Raw genomic sequence first — 18,685 nt, 5'->3', positions numbered from 1 at the left:
AGTAAAAATGGAGCAAATCGAAAGTTACGAATTGCAATCTTTCCCTCCCAACCGTCGCACGTTCGCCAATCTCAACGAAGCGAACAGGGAGATCGAATACGACGTGGACGTAGGCGACGGGTTTGTTCATCCTCACAGAGCGGACCTCTATCTTCAATTCGACGTGGTGAAGAAGGAAAGCGGAGACGCGTTTCCCGCAACAGCAAATTTGATACTCGTGGACAACTTCGTGCCTCACCTGTTCTCGCAGGTGGAGGTGAGGAAACACAACACCGTCATAGACAGAATAGATTATCCAGGCATCACGTCGACGGCAGTGGGAACATTGAAATTATCCAAAACTGACGCAGCATACTACCAGGCGGGAGGATTCGAAGCGGGGACCAAAATATCGACTAGAAGTCACACGGTACTCTTTCCCATGCGTCTGCTACCGGGATTCTTCTCGGACTACAAAGAAATCATGTGGAAGGGGGGATTGCGCGTCACGTTTCGAAGAGCAGCCAACGACAACAACGCACTGATGCGATACACCAACTTGAACGCTGACGGCACGCCGATAGCCAACACATTACCCGAAGCGGCCAAGTGCGTCATACGGAGCATGGAATTGAGAATGCCGATCGTGGAATACGAGACGAACTACGCCCTCAAGTACAAAGCAGAGATCTTGAAGAATCCGCAGATGCCGATTCATTTTCACGGTTACCAGTGCGTGCAGAAGATGGCGTTGGGAAGTCACATGGAATTCGACGTGACAACTCAGTTCAACAACATACAGTTCGACATGCCAGATTTCGTCGTAGTGTTCTTTCAAACCGGGCGCGATAACAACCAGGAAAAAGATTCCAGCAAATTCGACGACTGCAAGATCAAAAACATTTATCTCAAAAATGGACGCAACGAAGTGTTCCCGCGCGAGAATTACAACCTCGACATGACCAAAGACGATTATCTCAAACTTTACGAAGCTTACACGGCTTTCAAACGCGTGACCGAGGGAAGCATGGACATGTACTACACCCCCAGTGAATTCAAAACCCGCAGGCCGATGTTCGTCATCAACACATCTAAGAGAAAGCAGGTGGTGGTCAACGATCGAACCAACATCAAGATCGTCTGCGAGTTCAACAGTCCGTTGCCCGAGGATACCGTATGCAGTGTCATCCTGGTCGCCGAGAAGTCCTTCGTCCACGACGTGAAGAACGAGAGGGTCACAGAGCAGTTTTAACATGTTTAACATCTTTTTTCTTGCACAAATAATAAGAGGCGCCAGCGCGTGCACGTGTGTGTGTGTGTGGCACATCGTTCCCGAGAGAGGTTTACAAAAGTCACGATATACAAACATTAGTGTCCCCGGGACTTGGAAGATTACGATAAAGTGCATTCGTACTTCAAAAATAAGAAAATGCATTATTTACTCATCACGCTGTGCCAGCACAACAAATAAATACGCGAAACGTAATCTACCGATAGGCGCGCGCGCGCGTGTGTGGCACATCGTTCCCGAGAGAGGTTTACAAAAGCCGTGTCCGGATTGGCAAGCGCTCCATCCCGTTCTCCCCCGTTGCTCTCGCGTGCACTCGAAGTCGCGTCCAAGTCGTCCAAATCTGCATGTCCCCTTGTAGTACGCCTGTCACTTTTCCCGCCAGGTGTCAGCCCGAACTTCACCCACCGCACTCTGGGGCGCAAACAAACATGACAATGATTTCCACCTAACTACTCACATTAAAAAATATAACACGCTATTTCATCATTTACGTTTTCTGCATTCATTATCGATAAAATATTAAAATATAACTGAGTTTTACATCCTCTAATCAGTAAATGTTGTCTGTACAAAATGAAAGTTAGAATATGGCTGCCAAGCGCAGCGTCACAGCGAGTTCAAGCGTGCATCTGTCGCGCCTCTCTGCTCTTCCCTCCGACTCCACGTCTACCGCAAATTCGGACAACAGAGATTGGCTGAGTCCCGGATGGAACAGCGCTCTAGGTGACATCTGCTGCTGATTCGGACGCAACCCCGGCCACTTCTATTAGTCAGTGTTGCCCATTCGTAGGTTAGCTTCGCCTGTAAAATATCACATGATGAAATATTCTTCAGGTAAGTTGGCAACATTGAACCGCAATTGATGTTACCAGTGTTGTCAACTTCTATTTGTAGGTTAGCTTCGCCTGTAAAATATCACATGGTGAAATATTCTTCAGGTGAGTTGGCAACATTGAATCGCAATTGATGTTACCAGTGTTGTCAACTTCTATTTGTAGGTTAGCTTCGCCTGTAAAATATCACATGGTGAAATATTTTTGAGGTGAGTTGGCAATATTGAATCGCAATTGATGTTGCCAGAGTTGCCAATTCCCATTTGTAGGTTAGCTTCGCCTGTAAAATAATATGTGGTGAAATATTCTTGGGGTGAGTTGGCAACACTGAACCGCAATTGATGGCACTCAACCCGTGCACCTCCACTAGTCAGTGTTGCCAACTCCCATTCGTAGGTTATCTTTGCTTGTAAAATATCATATGGTGAAATATTCTTGGGGTGAGTTGGCAACACTGATCGCCAATTGATGGCGCTCAACTAAGCTGATTACACTAATCAGTATTGCTAACTCTTATTCGTAGGTTAGCTTCGCCTGTAAAATATCACATGGTGAAATATTCTTGAGGTGAGTTGGCAACACTGATCGCCAATTGATGCTGGTGAACCCGGCTACCTCCACTAATCAGTGTTGCCAACTCCCATTTGTAGGTTAGCTTCGCTTGTAAAATATCACATGGTGAAATATTCTTGGGGTGAGTTGGCAACACTGCGAGAAAGCCTCAAGCGTTGCCAACTCCTTGTTTGAGGTTAGGTTAGACCCAAAAACAAAAACCTTGGTGATTTTTTCAAGTGAGGAGTTAGCAACACTGCGAGCGCCACCGAGCGCCATTTTCGGGCGTGGAACCGGGGACACTGCTCTACTCTGTAGGTTAGCTTCGCCTGTAAAATATCACATGGTAAAATATTCTTGAGGTAAGTTAGCAACACTAAACCGCAATTGATGTTGCCAGTGTTGCCAACTCCCATTTGTAGGTTAGCTTCGCTTGTAAAATATCACATGGTGAAATATTCTTGGGGTGAGCTGGCAACACTGCGAGAAAATAAGGCTCATGCCTTACGAGAGCAAACCGTTAACATACACCGTAAAAGGCTACGCCTCGCTCGAGCTGGCAACACTGCAAGAAAATGAGGCTCGGTGAGATTCGCAGTATTGCCAGCTTTTTGCTTTAAATTAGGTTAGACCGAGATAAAAACCTTGGTGATTTTTTCGAGTAAGGGGTTGGCAACACTGCGAGCCTCACCGAGCCTCATTTTCGGGCGTGGAACCGGGGACACTGTACTACTCACGTAGTACAACCAATTGTCAACCTCATTTCCACGTAGTACAACCAATGGTCAACCTCACTTTCACGTAGTACACCCAAATGCCAACCACACTTCCACGTAGTACACCCAATAGTCAACCAACCTCACTTCCACGTAGTACACCTAATGGTCAACCTCACTTCCACATAGTACACCCAAATGTCAACCTCACTTCCACTTAGTAGAACCAATTGTCAACCTCACTTCCACGTAGTACATCCAATGGTCAACCTCGCTTCCACGAAGTACATCCAAATGTCAACCTCACTTCCACGTAGTACACACAAATGTCAACCTCACATCCATGTATTACACCCAATTGTCAACCTCACTTCCACGTAGTACACCCAAATGTCAAGCTCACTTCCACGTAGTACACCATTTGTCAACCTCACTTCCACATAGTACACCCAAATGTCAACCTCACTTCCACCTAGTACACCCAAATGTCAAGCTCACTTCCACGTAGTACAACCAATTGTCAACCTCACATCCACGTAGTACACCCAATAGTCAACCTCACTTTCACGCAGTACACACAATTCTCAACCTCACTTCCACGTAGTACAACCAAATGTCAACCTCACTTTCACCTATACACCCTGGACTGCATTTTGCATACTAACGAAGCTCTGGAGTCTGGACTTACAGACAGTATTACACCATCGAACACACATATACATATGTATGTATGTATGTTTGTGATTGCCCCTTCATCCACCGTATCAGCATTCATACAGTTTGTTTGTTTCAGCCTCGTCTGTAGCGTCAAAAGTGATATCGTGAGTGACTGTCAAGAAGACTTAGGTGAGCAGACCATGTGGCACGAATGGGATAGGAATGAAGAGCTTATAAGATTCTTGTCGGGAAACCTGATGGTAAGAGACCTGTAGGACAGCCAAGACGAAGATGGAGAGATAACGTTGAGATGGATCTAAAGGAAATCGGTAAGGATGCAAAAGATTGGATTGGTGTTGCCCAGGATAGGGACAGATGAAAGGCTTGTGTTGCTGCAGCATAAACCTTCGGGTTTAAGTAGGCTAGTTAGTATATTTACATATTTAGTCGATTTTTTCTAAATATTCATGTACATATTTTGGCTACATAAAAAACCTGTCCCTAGTCTAATCCAGCAAGAGATGTAGAGTGCAGATAACTTTCGTTGATTACTTCCAAAAGTACGAGGGCAGGTTGAAAAATTCGTGGCCTACGTGGATTCGAGCAAACCAGCACCATCAATTAGATGCTCATAATATGTATATGAAACTACAACATGAAATCATGTCCGAATAAAATAACTTTTCTTTTTCAGGCTCCAAATTGAGGATGCGAGCCCAGATTCCAGTCTTTTGTAAATTTGAACAGCGTACCTTCATCTAGTACCTCTTCCCAAAGGGGCTCCCGCCGAAAGAGATTCACAACGACCTGATCATGACGTTGGGGGACAAGGTACCATCATATAGCACTGCGAGGAAATGGACAGGGAATTTCAAATGTGGCAATTTGGGCTGGAGGATGACCAAAACTCAGGGCACGGTCTTCTGGTATTGTGAAGGCATCTCGATGGCCGATTACCTCCAATGTGGCGCAACCATCAATGCCACGTATTACATATACCCTGTCCCAGCTAACTGTGGATCAAGACCGTGCATGGCGTCAGAGAAGCGAAGGAAATCGAGTGGCCAGAGCGAAGAGTTCATTGGTGGAGTCTTCTCGCGTCTACTTGCGCAGAGACTTGTATTCGTTTGCCTGCTCCACAGTTAGCTGGGACAGAGTATAGACAGGCTGAAGGCTGCACTCAAGGAAAAGAGACATGGAAATCTAGCGAAAGGGGACATCTTTCTGCAGGACAATGTGCCCGTCCGTAAGGCACGTCAAACAATGGACAAACTGGAGCAGTTGCAGTTCCAGATACAAGGGAATACCCCATATTTCCCAGACTTGGCACCAACAGACAATTCTCTCTTTTCCAAATGAAAAATCGTTCTGAAGGTATGCACGTTAAGCTGGCTTGTTTAATGCATTCAAACCTTTAGAAAGCGAGCAGTAGAAATTTCCGCCTTATAGGTCTACTTATTTTGCTATGGGGCAGCTATGCTATGAGAAAGTACAGATACAACACATTTTCCAAAATATGCGAGTTTATTCATATTTACATAATGTGCAAGCACCATTAGTCTACATAAAGAAAGATTCTCGATGTTAAACTCGCTGAAATAAACATTTTCGTGTCGTACCACTTGTGCCAGTTGGATGGATATTAATTGAACTAAATAATTAATAATGATGAACTAAATCTATTCCTTTACAGTCAAGTCAATTCTCCACGTAGTTTAACGGACGAGAAAGATGAACAAATATATTTTGGGTGTGTGAGTGCCAATTCGAAACTTAAAAGTACTTATCCTTCTCCTCCCATGTCGTGGTTTCTCGGACACCTTCCTAAGGTGTCTGTCTAGAGGAAAAACTACTTCCTCTCCCTGGGCCAGAATCCAAAATGCGCTGCCTGAAGGGCTGCGAGTTCGCACCGAGGCTTCCTTGTTACGTCATTGCGTAACCGATTCTACTGACCTCTGGTGGCAACATTAAGAATGATTCCATCAATCTGGCACAAATGAACAAAATGACGGCTCCGCGCGCACTACGGTCCATAAAGGGTACGAATTTTGATGACACACCATTAATCGCACAGACCTTTAATTTGCAAGGCAATATTCAGATTTCCATTGCAAAGTCTGCAAGCAATGTGGAAAGTGCATTGAATAATACCACCAAGCACCGTTGGGCATATCCATGTCATATAGGGGAGGCCGCGAATTTATAAATATACTAGGGATGTGCCGAAGCCGATTACAGATGTATGAAAATCGGCCGAAATTGACATATCGGCATCGGCAACGGCAACGGCAAAAATCCGATATTTAAATCGGTACAGATTATACTAGAGTTTTACCTTGGAATACGTTTTATATTTTAGTTTTGTAAGATTTATGGAAAATTAGGTTATGATTCGTCATTTTTGTAGAGTTTTTGTAATAAATTTATTGCAAACTCTCATTCAGAGGATCAACCTAACTCAAAATCGGAAATAAAACAGTACATTGCTGAACCAGGATCTGCTGTTGTATTGGAAATTCAAAAATGAATATTCAAACCTGAAGCAAGTGCTGAGAAAATACTTGGGCATACCTGCTGCATCAGTATTCAGTGATTGAGTGTTCAGTGTTGCTGAACAGATTTGAGATAAGAGAAGAAGTAGGTTACTTCCTGAAGTGCTTCTAAACTAGTGTTTCTGAAGTTGAATCTGGCAGCAGTAAATTTCCAACATTAAGAACAGGAATTCATTTTGCATTTCAAAGAACTGCTTGTGTAAAATCTATTCAGAATCCATGTTCTTCTTAAAGGTTCACATAACCACCTTTGTACATTCACATCTCTTGAGAATATATATGTATATACGTATGATATGCAATACAAATGTACATAGCAAATTTATATTTTTCATGCTTAAAATAACATCCCATTTCTGTTTAATAATCTTATGTATCGGAATCGGTTAAATATCGGCATCGGTATCGGTTCCAAAAATTATCGGTGAGTACATCTGTATCGGTAAATTTTCAGCTTCGTCACATCCCTAAAATCTACCCTAGTATATTTTCTGAGGCACGTCCTTTCTCCAGCTAAACATTGAGTTGATTCCCGGCATCTCTGAGCGAAACAACCAGAGGTTCTCTTGTTCTCATGTTCAATCCTCTTGTTTCACGGAAGAGCAGATTATTTTTTCTCCAAAAATTGCGTTATCTATTTATGTACGGCGCAAACTTTGTTGGGACGAAACAATTGTGAGGCATAATTTTCCGAGAGCGCTGGTAAACACAGCAATAAGCCGGCAGCGGTGGCGGTGTTTGTTATGCAAATGGAGGAGCTACGTGCGGGGGAAAGAAGCAGAGACACTGGCCGCGTTTTCTGATGCGATGGAGAGAATCTTCTGCAAGAACGCGCGCCGTTATTATCTGCGCGTGGGAGAGAGGTGTACGTACTTCTCTTGCTCTGTTTGTTGGAGTAGAGAGTACTGGACGAACATGGTGGAGATGGGAATAATGGTAAGTGGAAGTTAAGCCATATCTTTCATTAACATCTCTTCCCTTTCCCCTCTCTCTCTTTCATGATTGTTCTCCCCTTTCTGTCTTTCTCTATCGACATATTTATCCTATCTTTGCTGACCTCCGTGGCGGAGTGGTTAGCACAGCGGGGTTCGAATCAGGTCCCAGGAGAAAAGTGTGAGGGAAGAAGTAGAAGAAAATGCACATAATGAGAGACAGACAGAAGAGTTTGATTCGGGAAATACAAGAGAAAGAGAGGGAAAGAGAGAGAGAAGGAAATAAAAGCTCGATAGTGGAAACTCGAGAGAAATAGAGAGGGGAGAGAGAAAGAGGAAAGAGAGAGAGAGATGTACAAAGGAAGACACAAAAAGAGACTTAGAGAATAAGGAAGGAAAACTTGATCCAAGAAAGAGAAGAAAAGTAAATAGGGAAAGAGGGAGAGAGAGACACACACAGAAAAATACTAAAAAAGAGAAATAGGATGTGAGAGAAGACAATCAATGGAAATACAGAGAGTTAGAAAGGTGTAATGGAAGAAAACACACACACATGGAGTGAGATATACAAGAGAGAGAGAGAGAATCACAGGTTGTTGAAATAAATGGAAGAGAAATCCAATGAGGGAGGAAAACAAGGCTGTGGGTAGAAATGGAAGAGTCGCAGGACAAGGAATTAGAAAGAATTCAGGCAAGAAATGGAAGATGGGGGGAGACAGAGAGTTGGAAGCGAGACACACAAGCATAGATAGGAGTGGTAGAAGCTGAAACGAAAGAGGAACTAAGTGAACAATGCATGAGGAAATCTAAGGAACTCATCAAGCAAGGGAGCAAGGTTGCATTTGCAGACAGTGGATAGACAGCCAGGTACTGTAAGGCCAACGCATGTGTAAATTGACCTAAAATGGATGAGGAGACAGGTGAGTGGAGAAGGTTACATAATTTAGAACTCTATAACTTGTACTCGTTCCCAGATAGTATTAGAATAATTCAATCAAAGAGACTTAGGTGGGCAGGCCAAGTGGCAAGAATGGCAGAGGAAAGAAAAGTTTACGTGATTCTTGTTGGGAGACCTGCTGGTAAGAGGCCTGTAGGAAGGCAAATACGAAGATGGACGGACAACGTTGAGATATACCTAAATGAAATCGGTAAGGATGGAAAAGATTGGATTAATCTTGTCCAGGATAGGGACAGATGTTGCTGCAGCCATAAACCTTCGGGTTTAAGAAGGCTAGGGTTAGTTAGCTGACTTTCTCAGAGCCCAATGCCGTCTACAACACCACGAACACTGGCTGTCCAGATGCTGAGTCGACGTTGACTACGAAGCAGGAGAGACAGATGAAGAACTGTTTCATCTCATCCGCTCGGTTGCGTTTAAATTCCTCCCCCGAGATGCTCTCCCAGTTCACGTCCGCCGTTCCCATCGTAACCGTAAATTCCTACGGTTGCTTACGGTCCATGGGGTACGGCGTACACGTACTCCATGTTTTGCTTCCTCCGCTGAAAGAAAGGAAGCTGACGGTCACCGTTTGTCTTCAAGAATTAAGATCTTACCGTCTGAGAGGCTGCGTTACTGGCTGTCCGCGTGGAAAACTCACCCACATAACTTATTCCGCAGAAGAAACACGACCTCGGATGCTGGACTTAATCGATAGGAAAACTTGATATTCTGTCTTGGATGCTGTTAGAAGAGGTACTCGTGGAAAATACATGAAGGTTGCATAATGTTTAACGCATCTCTCTGCGTCCATTTATAGATCTCTTGCCACGACCGTCGTCACGGTCATGGTTTGCACAGCGCTCTGGTTCGAATCCCGGCATGAGCATTGGTGTTCATTGTGTGTGTCTTCATCATATCATCACTCATTCTCACAGTCTCGATTAGTCAAAACAAGGGTCCCGGGTTCGCATCCCGTTCGGGCTTGGTTGTTTGTGAATGTCCATCAATTTCATCATTTCATCACTCATCCCCATCTTCGCAAATTAGCCAAGAGGTACAAAACGCGAGTAAAATAAACTAAATCAATCAATCAATCGATCGATTAGTTGAAAGTGACGTTAACTAACAAAAATTACGTCAGATCAAATGTACTATATCTGATTCCCTTCTCCGTGTTTTTTCATCTGAGGATCCAATCTTCATCTCTAAGTTTAATTCTGTCATATGTTGATCCTCATTTTCCACATCTATCTAATTTTTACTTGCAAAATAACATAAATTATATTGGTACAAGTTTAATTCTTAATTAATTTTACGATCATTTGTCTCCGAGTTAAAATAACATCTTTCCTTAAAATAAAATTGTAATACTGTCCTCAGACAGCCTCTTCAAGTGTCGCAACCATTTCAACGTGTGAAAGCTAAATTTATCTTCCTACGTAGAACTCCTCGTCAACTAGAAAGGAGCTGAGTGAGATATCAGACACCCCTGACGCTTGACTTGGGAAAATAGTCCCAAATAGCCAACAGAATCAGTTATGTGACATAACGATTATTCTACAATCGTCCAGTAGAAAGATTCGTTTGGTTTGGGTTTTTAAGACCACTTTATGCACAGAAAGGCTAATTGGGTCTGGATCTACAGTTAAAAGTTTTTATATTTGTAAGAAGTTAAGATTTTTAAAATGTTTGTTACTTCAAATAATGTGCAAGTTGTCACAGACAACTATAGTTAGATTGATACAGTTGTGGTTGGAACTTGTATATATGTTTAGAAATACGTCATAATCTGTTCGTGTTGACGTCACTTTCTCATCTCAGCAGAGGAAGTGAACCAACCTGAATGTTTCTCACCTGACGACAGACTGAGTTTAAAAAACAGGTGAACGTGAAGAATCAATAAGAACTTTGGAAACGGGGAGAATTCAAGAATAGATTTTCGGTTTTAGAGATTTCTTCTTGCCAATAAGTTGAAAGCAAGCAATTAATTATGTAATTTGACTTTCGCTGTATGTGAGTGAATTGCCCAACGTTAGTATTGAATGTTCTAGTGTTTTATTAGTAAGTGATTATGAAATATAAGCGATTTTAAAACTGCGTTTAACTTTGAAAACAATGTGTTTCTTTTCTACCCAGCAAGCCCTGATGATTTGCAAAGATTCTCATGTTCCCGACTAAAGGAGTAGCGGAGTAACTTTCTGACGACTGGTGTACAACCGGGGGACGTTGCACGTTACCACTACGCTATCGGCCCGGTAGAAAGCAGAAATTCAGATATCAGATCTTAACGGATTTGAGTACCTTCGGGATTTGCGACTCTTCCTATCGAATTTAGGATTCGGTGTTCAGCCACTGAAGTAAAGATTCGGATATTAGATTACAGACCTGATATCAAATTCGGATTCAAGCGAACACTTCCAGTGTTTCCATCTTAGATTACATGAAGCTGAACTCTTTACGACGAAATTTGCAGGATAATACGGTCATCCCGTGCTACACGACGGCCTCGAACGAAAGCCTTGCCCGAATTGTTCTCGGTTGGCTGTCATAAAGGATGCAGCATCCGCCGACCTATAAACAGAGGAGAAAGCACAATCTTGAGAACAAGAGCAAACTTACGGATCTCGTAAACCAGGATCGAAACTATAAACTCCTGTCGAGGCAAATATAAACACGTTAAGCCATCCTAACTCTTGCCGCAGAGCACGAGGACCGATCTGTAAACTTTCGGTCGAGCCATCCGCTCAAATTCTGCCACCTAGAGGGCAGTGCGAGCGCTGTAGTTTTCGGAAGGCTTCTGGCGTGTTATGTTGCATTGCTATCGACGGCAACTCTTTCTGAAATAGTTTTACGGCGTCCTTTTTGTTCTACGATGTCACCGTACCTGTTTACTCTTTCATAGATCTCTCGCAACATCTTTTCACATTTCCAGAATTCACTATTCCTCTTCTGAATAGGGATGCAAAATACAATTATAGTTTCCAATCTGCTTTCACGGTAAAGTCGCTGTACCTAAGCTGTTGGAGCGTCTGATTACCATACGAGGGACCCGGGTCAGATCCTCGGCTGGGGAGAACCGAGATATCTTTCCACTTGTTCAAGCGACTCCGGCGCCCACGCAGCATCGTATAAAGTGGGTACCTGGAGGAAACTCTGAAGGGTAAAGGTGGCCATGGGCGTGGTGCCGATCACATCACCCCCAGCTTCGGGCGTGATAAAGAAAATGTAAGGCCCCAAATCCACACCCCCTGTATGCTTTCATGGAGTGGTGCAAAGCACAGGGGAGCACTTTACTTTTTCTTTAGTGCATTGTTTTTAGTTATAGGAACAGAGCCATGGAGATGAGTGATGATATGATGAATGAACACTCACAAACACCCATGCCCAGGTAGGGATTCAAACCCGGGACCCCCTTGTGCCGTAGCGTGATGTGCTAACCACTTAGCCATGCGGGCCGGCGAACAGAAGAAGAGAAAAGATGGATAGGAAAATATGTACAAAAGAAGAAAGAAATAGGTGGCGAATGAAGAACAACGAAAGGAAGAAATAGAGAAAGAGGAGAAGAAATGAAAATTGAAAGTAAAGAAAGGGAAACACAGATTGAAAAAAAGGTATAAATCGATAAATAAGTAGTGGAAGAAACAGAGAGAGAGAGAAACAAAAAGAAAGAGTGAAAAAGAAAGAAATGAGTTAAAGAGAAGAGCAAATAGAGAGATAAATAGAGGAAGGTTACAAGAGAGAATGAAATATTCATAGAAAGAGAACAGACCGAGCAAGCCTAAAGATATTAACAAAGAGAAAGAAGAAACGAGAGACGATAATACAGAGAAGGAGGGGAAATAGGTTATACAGAAACATAGAGATATATTTATTTATTTATTTATTTCGTCTTCTTTTACATGGCGAAGTTAAGGCTGTGGAGCCTTTTCTTCCACTTGACCATGTTTACAAAAAAAATTGAATATGAAATAATTAAAAAATTGAAAAAAAAGAAAAAAATATAAAAATTACAGAGAAATAAAAGAATACAAAGAAAAATTACATATAAGAAAGGTAATCTAACCTATAGATACGGGCACACACACTCACACACACACATACATATTTTTGCCCTTACACACGTACAAGCAAATACATAACACTACACTTACTTAAGCACAGTCCAATATTACACATACTTAAAACACAGTCCAAAACTATATACTTTGACGGTAATTCATCTTAAGTATTACCCTAATAATTTTTGTGCCTTACGTCCTTCTATCATTCTCTGCACCCGCCATATTACTTGTATTAGGAAAATCAAACATTTAATTTTCATTGTATAATATGTGTAACTTTAACAATTTTTTGAAAGTCACAACTGAGGAAGAGACATGAATTTCAGGTGGCAACTTGTTCCAAAGGCCTGCTGAGGTAACAGTAAAAGAATTTGCATAAAAGTTGGATTTGTGGAGTGGAATGGACAGCAAAGACCTTTCGCGCGATCTGGTGTTGCGGCTGTGAAAGTCGGAAAGATGTTGAAATCTGTTATAGAGATATTGCGGGTCTTTTATTTGGAGGATTTTGTACAGTAAAATTAACTTATGAAAATTACGTTTATCGCTTAATTTAAGCCACTCGACCTTCGCAAAGTACGATGTCAAATGCTCTGAATATTTTAGATCGAAAACGAAACGAATGCAGGCATTTTGAATTCGCTGCAGTCGTTTAGCTTGCTCGTGATTGAGATCCAAGAAAGCAATGTCGCGATAGTCAACAATGGGAAATACAAGAGACTGGACCAGTTTAATTTTTATGCGTTCAGGGAGGAAGTTTTTGAGCCGATAGAGTGAATGCAATGCACCGAAAGCTCTTCTAGATACAGAGTTAACTTGCTCTGCCCAGGTGAGATGGTGGTTGAGTATCACACACAGATTCTTAACAGTAGTGGAGAAGGGCAGATGAATATCATTTACGTTGAGTCTAGGGAGGCTAGATTTATCTATTTGGCTCAAAACTCTAGGGGAACCTACAAGAATACACTGGGTTTTAGTCGGGTTTAGATGTAAGCCATGGTGTGCAGACCAAGTACTTATTTGTTTAAGGTCATTGTTCACAATTTCTATTGCATGCAGATATAGAAAGGGGGGAGAGGAAGAGAGAAACAGGGAGAGTATTAGAATCTAGAAACCGCTGAAACAGAACACTTCTGAAAATATTTTGTCAATCCTTGTGCACACAAACGAAATGCTGTGGGAACGAAACACGAAACTTTGGAAATAAACGAATTGCAATGAAACAAACAATATTTGCACAATTGGAAAAATATAACTAAAATATTATACAAGGAGAATTATAATAATTAAGTAGTGTGGTGTTTAGCAGGAATACTAACAAATGAAAATGATATTAGAGAGGAAATAAAAACCAGGGTTTTCTCTTCAAAAACTTTTATCATCTCGTATATCTAAGAAACTAAAAGTTAAAATTTTCAAAACAGTAATTTTGCCTGTAGTATTATATGGATGCGAAACTTGGAAGAGGAACATCAATTAAGACTATTTGAAAATAAAATCCTTAGAAAAAATATTTGTACGTAAAAGGGATGAGACAGGTGAGTGTAGAAGCTTATAAGAACTGCAAAATTTGTATTCATGTCCAGATATTATTAGAATGATTAAATCAAGAAGAGTTAGAGGAGCAGGCCATGTGGCACAAATGGGAGGGGAAAGAGGAGTTTACAGGATTGTTGTTGGGAAACCTGATGGTAAGAGACCTGTAGGAAGGCCAAAGACGAAGACGTTGAGATGGACCTAAATCGGTAAGGAAAAGATTGGATTGATCTTGTCCAGGATAGGGACAGATGGAAGGCTTGTGTTGCTGCAGACATAAACCTTCGGGTTTAAGAATGCTAGAGTTAGTTCGTTGGTATTTAGCAGCAGGCCGCACGCAACGGGCTTGGCTAGCTAGAGAGCCTTCGTAATATCTACGCCAACTTGCTCCTTTGCACGCAGACGAAGTTCAACAATCTTCTTAGTAGATCTGTCTGGAGAGATGACGTCACTGCTCTCGTAACCGAAGGAAGATCTCAAAGGAAGAAAATCCAAAGCGACAAAGAGAAGGAATTACTGGAGATAATTTCCTCAGTCATTTAATCCAACGCGTTCCATTTTCCATCTGTCAGGGCCCACCACCTTGGGGCGGAGGTTCAATTCAGAGCCGCTCAGGCGATTAACACCGGGCGTTACATAATTTCATCTTAAGATATTAAAGGGTTTTTATGTTATTTGCAGGGAGTGCATCCTTTGAGGAGCATCAAATCAGCAACGATCAAGAATATGGGCCTCCTTGTTACTTTATGTCGCCTTTCTTCCTCTAGGCTAATCGCGACGATGAAGATTGTTCAGTGAGTTAGTTGGAGCCAAGATGGCCGCCACAATGCTGCAAGACTTTAGTGCTTATGCTCTGTCTCTCTGGAGCAAGGCCGCGCATAGCGGCAGAAAAGATGAGAAATCGAGTTGGCAGAGCGAACAGTACACGCTGCTGCGAAGGCTGGTAACTGCAGTTGCTTCCCCCTCCACGCAATCCCGTTCCCTCTCATGTCTGAGCCGTCTCACGCCACTATTTGCGCAGAGTCTTGTTTTCGTTCGCTCACTTCAGAGATAATCGGGACAAGGTATAGAGTGGTGCAGCGAGAGAATTTCGACCTAGATAGCGCACGGAATTGAGAGCTTCTTCGCTCGAGCGATTAACGCTTGAATAGGCAAAACGATCGGTCAACGCTCGAAGCCCTGTACTACACGTATAACCGTAACTTGTCTGTGGTAGTGAGTCCTCAAATATAGATCGTGCAGTGAAAGACACAGTGAAATTGAAACTTAAGTGAACATAAGCATCATCTCCATATTAAAATGGATTTGAGTTTATCTTACCCAAATACAGGGTGGCGCAAAAGTCAGTTTACCCAAAAAGCACATTGATAATAGTATTACGGTAGTGTATGTGCTTCTTGTGCTAAGTAATATCTTTTTAGGTATACGGTTGTTAACATTGTCGTGTGACACTGGCAACAGAGCACTCGGTTTTCTTTTGTCGACAGTTGAGTCTTTGGCTTGTTGTAGTGTGGTTGTTTGTTGTTAGATGACACATTCGAAGAGTGGACGCCGTGATACCATTGATTGGCCTGCGCCTTCTTGTGATTTGACGCCATGTGATTTTACTTTGTGGGGAATTTATGGTATACTCATCATCACCGGCAGATTTGAATGCACTGAAAGACTCAATTATCAATGCGTTTCATGTCATCAACAATGATACAAGTTTACTGCATCGTATTCGCAATTGTGTTGCTGATCGTTACGCAATTGTATTGCAAACAATGGAGGACATTTTGAACAAAACCACTCAAACTGGAATTTTGTGTATCTACTTGTATTGTGTATGTATACTTGAATTTTGTGTATAAACTTGGATTTGTGTATGGGTACACTGACTTTTGCGCCACCTGGTATATGATTGTGGGCTGAAACTGCCAGGACGGATATTTTACACAATGTATCTACGATTATTGTCCTATTAAAATGATATTCCATTGAATACGCTCGATCCCATGTGGGATTCTAGTTATTAAAAAGACACATTATACTCTAAAGCTTTGTAACCAATTCAATTTGTCTTAACATTTATTATTTTTTGTGTAAGTCATTAATGTTAGTGTAAATTAAGCGCTGTGTGTTATAGGGAAGAGTACTGTAGTTGAAAATCTCTGTAATCAACACTAACAATATTTTCTGCAAAAAAATACATAGTTTTGCTGAATATTATTAAGGTACTATACAGCTCACCAGGTACGATGACTTATGAACCCTCATGCGCGGGACACTGGGGAGAGTCGCGTCACAGCCAATCCGCATCCTTTGTTCTGAAGCTCCTACTAGCAAAGGCGATGACGTCATTGGCTTGCCTATCGCAGCGTTTCTTTCTCTGGGTGCGAGGCTATCGGCCATCATATGTGGCGAGCTGGATAGTGCATCTATATACAAGCTTATTTACAAAACTAATAGTTGTTTTTAAAATGTGCGCAACAACTTTGCGTTGCATTATGGGAAGCAAGCGTTAATGCCATAATAGTAAACACAAATTAATGCCCAATAATTAACTAATCCAGGATTAGTGCTGGTACGTGTTACTGATTGTGCGTTTATCTCACACAATGATTATGAGTTCGTTAATGGATGATGCTAATGAGAAGTGATTAAAAAACGATGATTAGTCCCCTCTCCCGATGTTTCAGTGACGCAGCGAATGTCCACCCCGAGGATGTCACCAGAGGGCATCGTTGTCGCGTTGACCGTCCCGTTTCCCACAAAGCAACGTAATTAGAGATGGTTTTGGGGCCTCGGGGGAGACAGACCGCCCCTGAGGCCTCTCGAGGCTTCGAAATGAAGCGCCTGGCAATCTTTCCTGACGTACAAATCATTAGGTTTTCAGGAAGTTTTCTCCAGTTTTGGTTTGTGATTTATTCATACATCGTCATTGCCGACACCCCTCTGCACCCTCTGGAGAAAGTGAAATATCTTGCATGGTTTATGAAGATTTTGTTGTTTATGAACGTTTTCTGTTGATTTTAGCTCTCGGAGATGTGTTATTGTGAAGTAAAGTACGTCAGTTACCTTAGTATGTTACTTTACTGTGAAGCAGAACAGCCCGAAGGCTTAGCGCAAGTGAATATAGCACCCAAAAGACTTTCCACAACAGCAGCTATAATTTTGCGTAATTAGATTGTTAGGTTTGGTACTGATAATTATTTTCGGCTTGTCCTTTCGTTATTTAAGTGTACATAAAAACAGTTTTTACTAACAAAAATCGGCGAAAGTACTCCGAAATTGCAGGTTTTAACTTACGTGGTTTATTGTTTGGGATCAAATATCTCAGTCATTTGTGCTTTCCTAATGCTGAAACCACTTTTACATTACGCAAAACATTGAAATCTGTCGACTAAGAAAAAATTCGACTTAATTCTCGAAGGGGTACAGTGGGTAAACGGCCCCTCATTGGCTTGCATGACGTGTGAAACATCTCGTTATGTAGATACATAAGCAGTTTGCATTCGTGACAATTCTTTCAGTGGTATTCCTTGCGAGTATCCCACAAGTAGTATGTTTTCTTGTAACGACAATTAGTTAGTGGAAATTGTGAACATGTCTTGCGTGGCTGCATATCCATTCAGGACATAACACCATTTTTATTTATTTATTTATTTACTCAAGAGTTTCAGCTACAGTTTTATTTGGTCATTTTACACTGAAACAACATAAAGTAGAAACAAAAAATAACAAAAGATAAAAACAATAACAAGGTTGGATAGATTTACATGTTCTTGGTCAGTAATATACAAAAATTACCTTCTGGAAGGAAAATATCTACATTCAGGGGAAGTTTGTTGTAGATTTCTGGGAGCCTGTAAAACAAGGAGCGTTGTAGAATGGATAGCCTAGTGGTTGGGTTGTGGAAGAGTTGCAGGTTTCGCGTTTGCTTTTTGGGTACCCTAAGTAAATTCACTGATTAGGAGATCTGTTCTGATTTTGCCATTTATTATCTTGTATAAAAATTTCATGTCAGCTAGATCACGACGAAAGGATGAATAGTGAATATTCAGAGCAGCCATGGTGTCTGATTTGGATACATGTCGAAAGGAAGGTATTCTATGGCGAACAATTGCAAGAAAGAAACTGAGAACAGAATCTATTCTGGTGAGATTGGTTTTTGAGGCCATTGCCCAAATTGGGGAGCAGTATTCAAGGATGGGCGAGATGAAAGATTTAAAGAATAAAGCAAGAGATGATGGGTTTTGAATTTCGCTAAATCTGTATAGAAGACCGAGAAGGCGCATGGTTTTTTTAGTGGTGGCTATAATATGATAATTAAAAGAGAGTTTTTCATCCATGATAGTACGTAGGTCCTTTTGGGTGGAAACGTTTTGGATTGGATTGTTTTCAATAGAATAAGTAGACACCACTTTGTTCTTTTTTAGGGAATAAGTAAGGAAAGTGCATTCCTGAGGGTTTAGTTCTAAATTCCACTGACGACACCACGTAACAAGTTCTGTGAGAGCATTTTGAAGAATCATCATGTCATGATGCAATGAGATATCCTTAAAGAGTTTACAGTCATCCGCAAACAAAAGTTCATAGCGTCAGAAAAATGTTAAGAATGTCTTTCTTAAAGCGTGCTATACGATGTGAAAATTGG

This window comes from Lepisma saccharinum, chromosome 15 (assembly GCF_977018435.1).
Source record: "Lepisma saccharinum chromosome 15, izLepSacc3.1, whole genome shotgun sequence".
NCBI lineage: Eukaryota > Metazoa > Arthropoda > Insecta > Zygentoma > Lepismatidae > Lepisma > Lepisma saccharinum.
Note: the sequence above shows the minus strand (reverse complement) of the source record.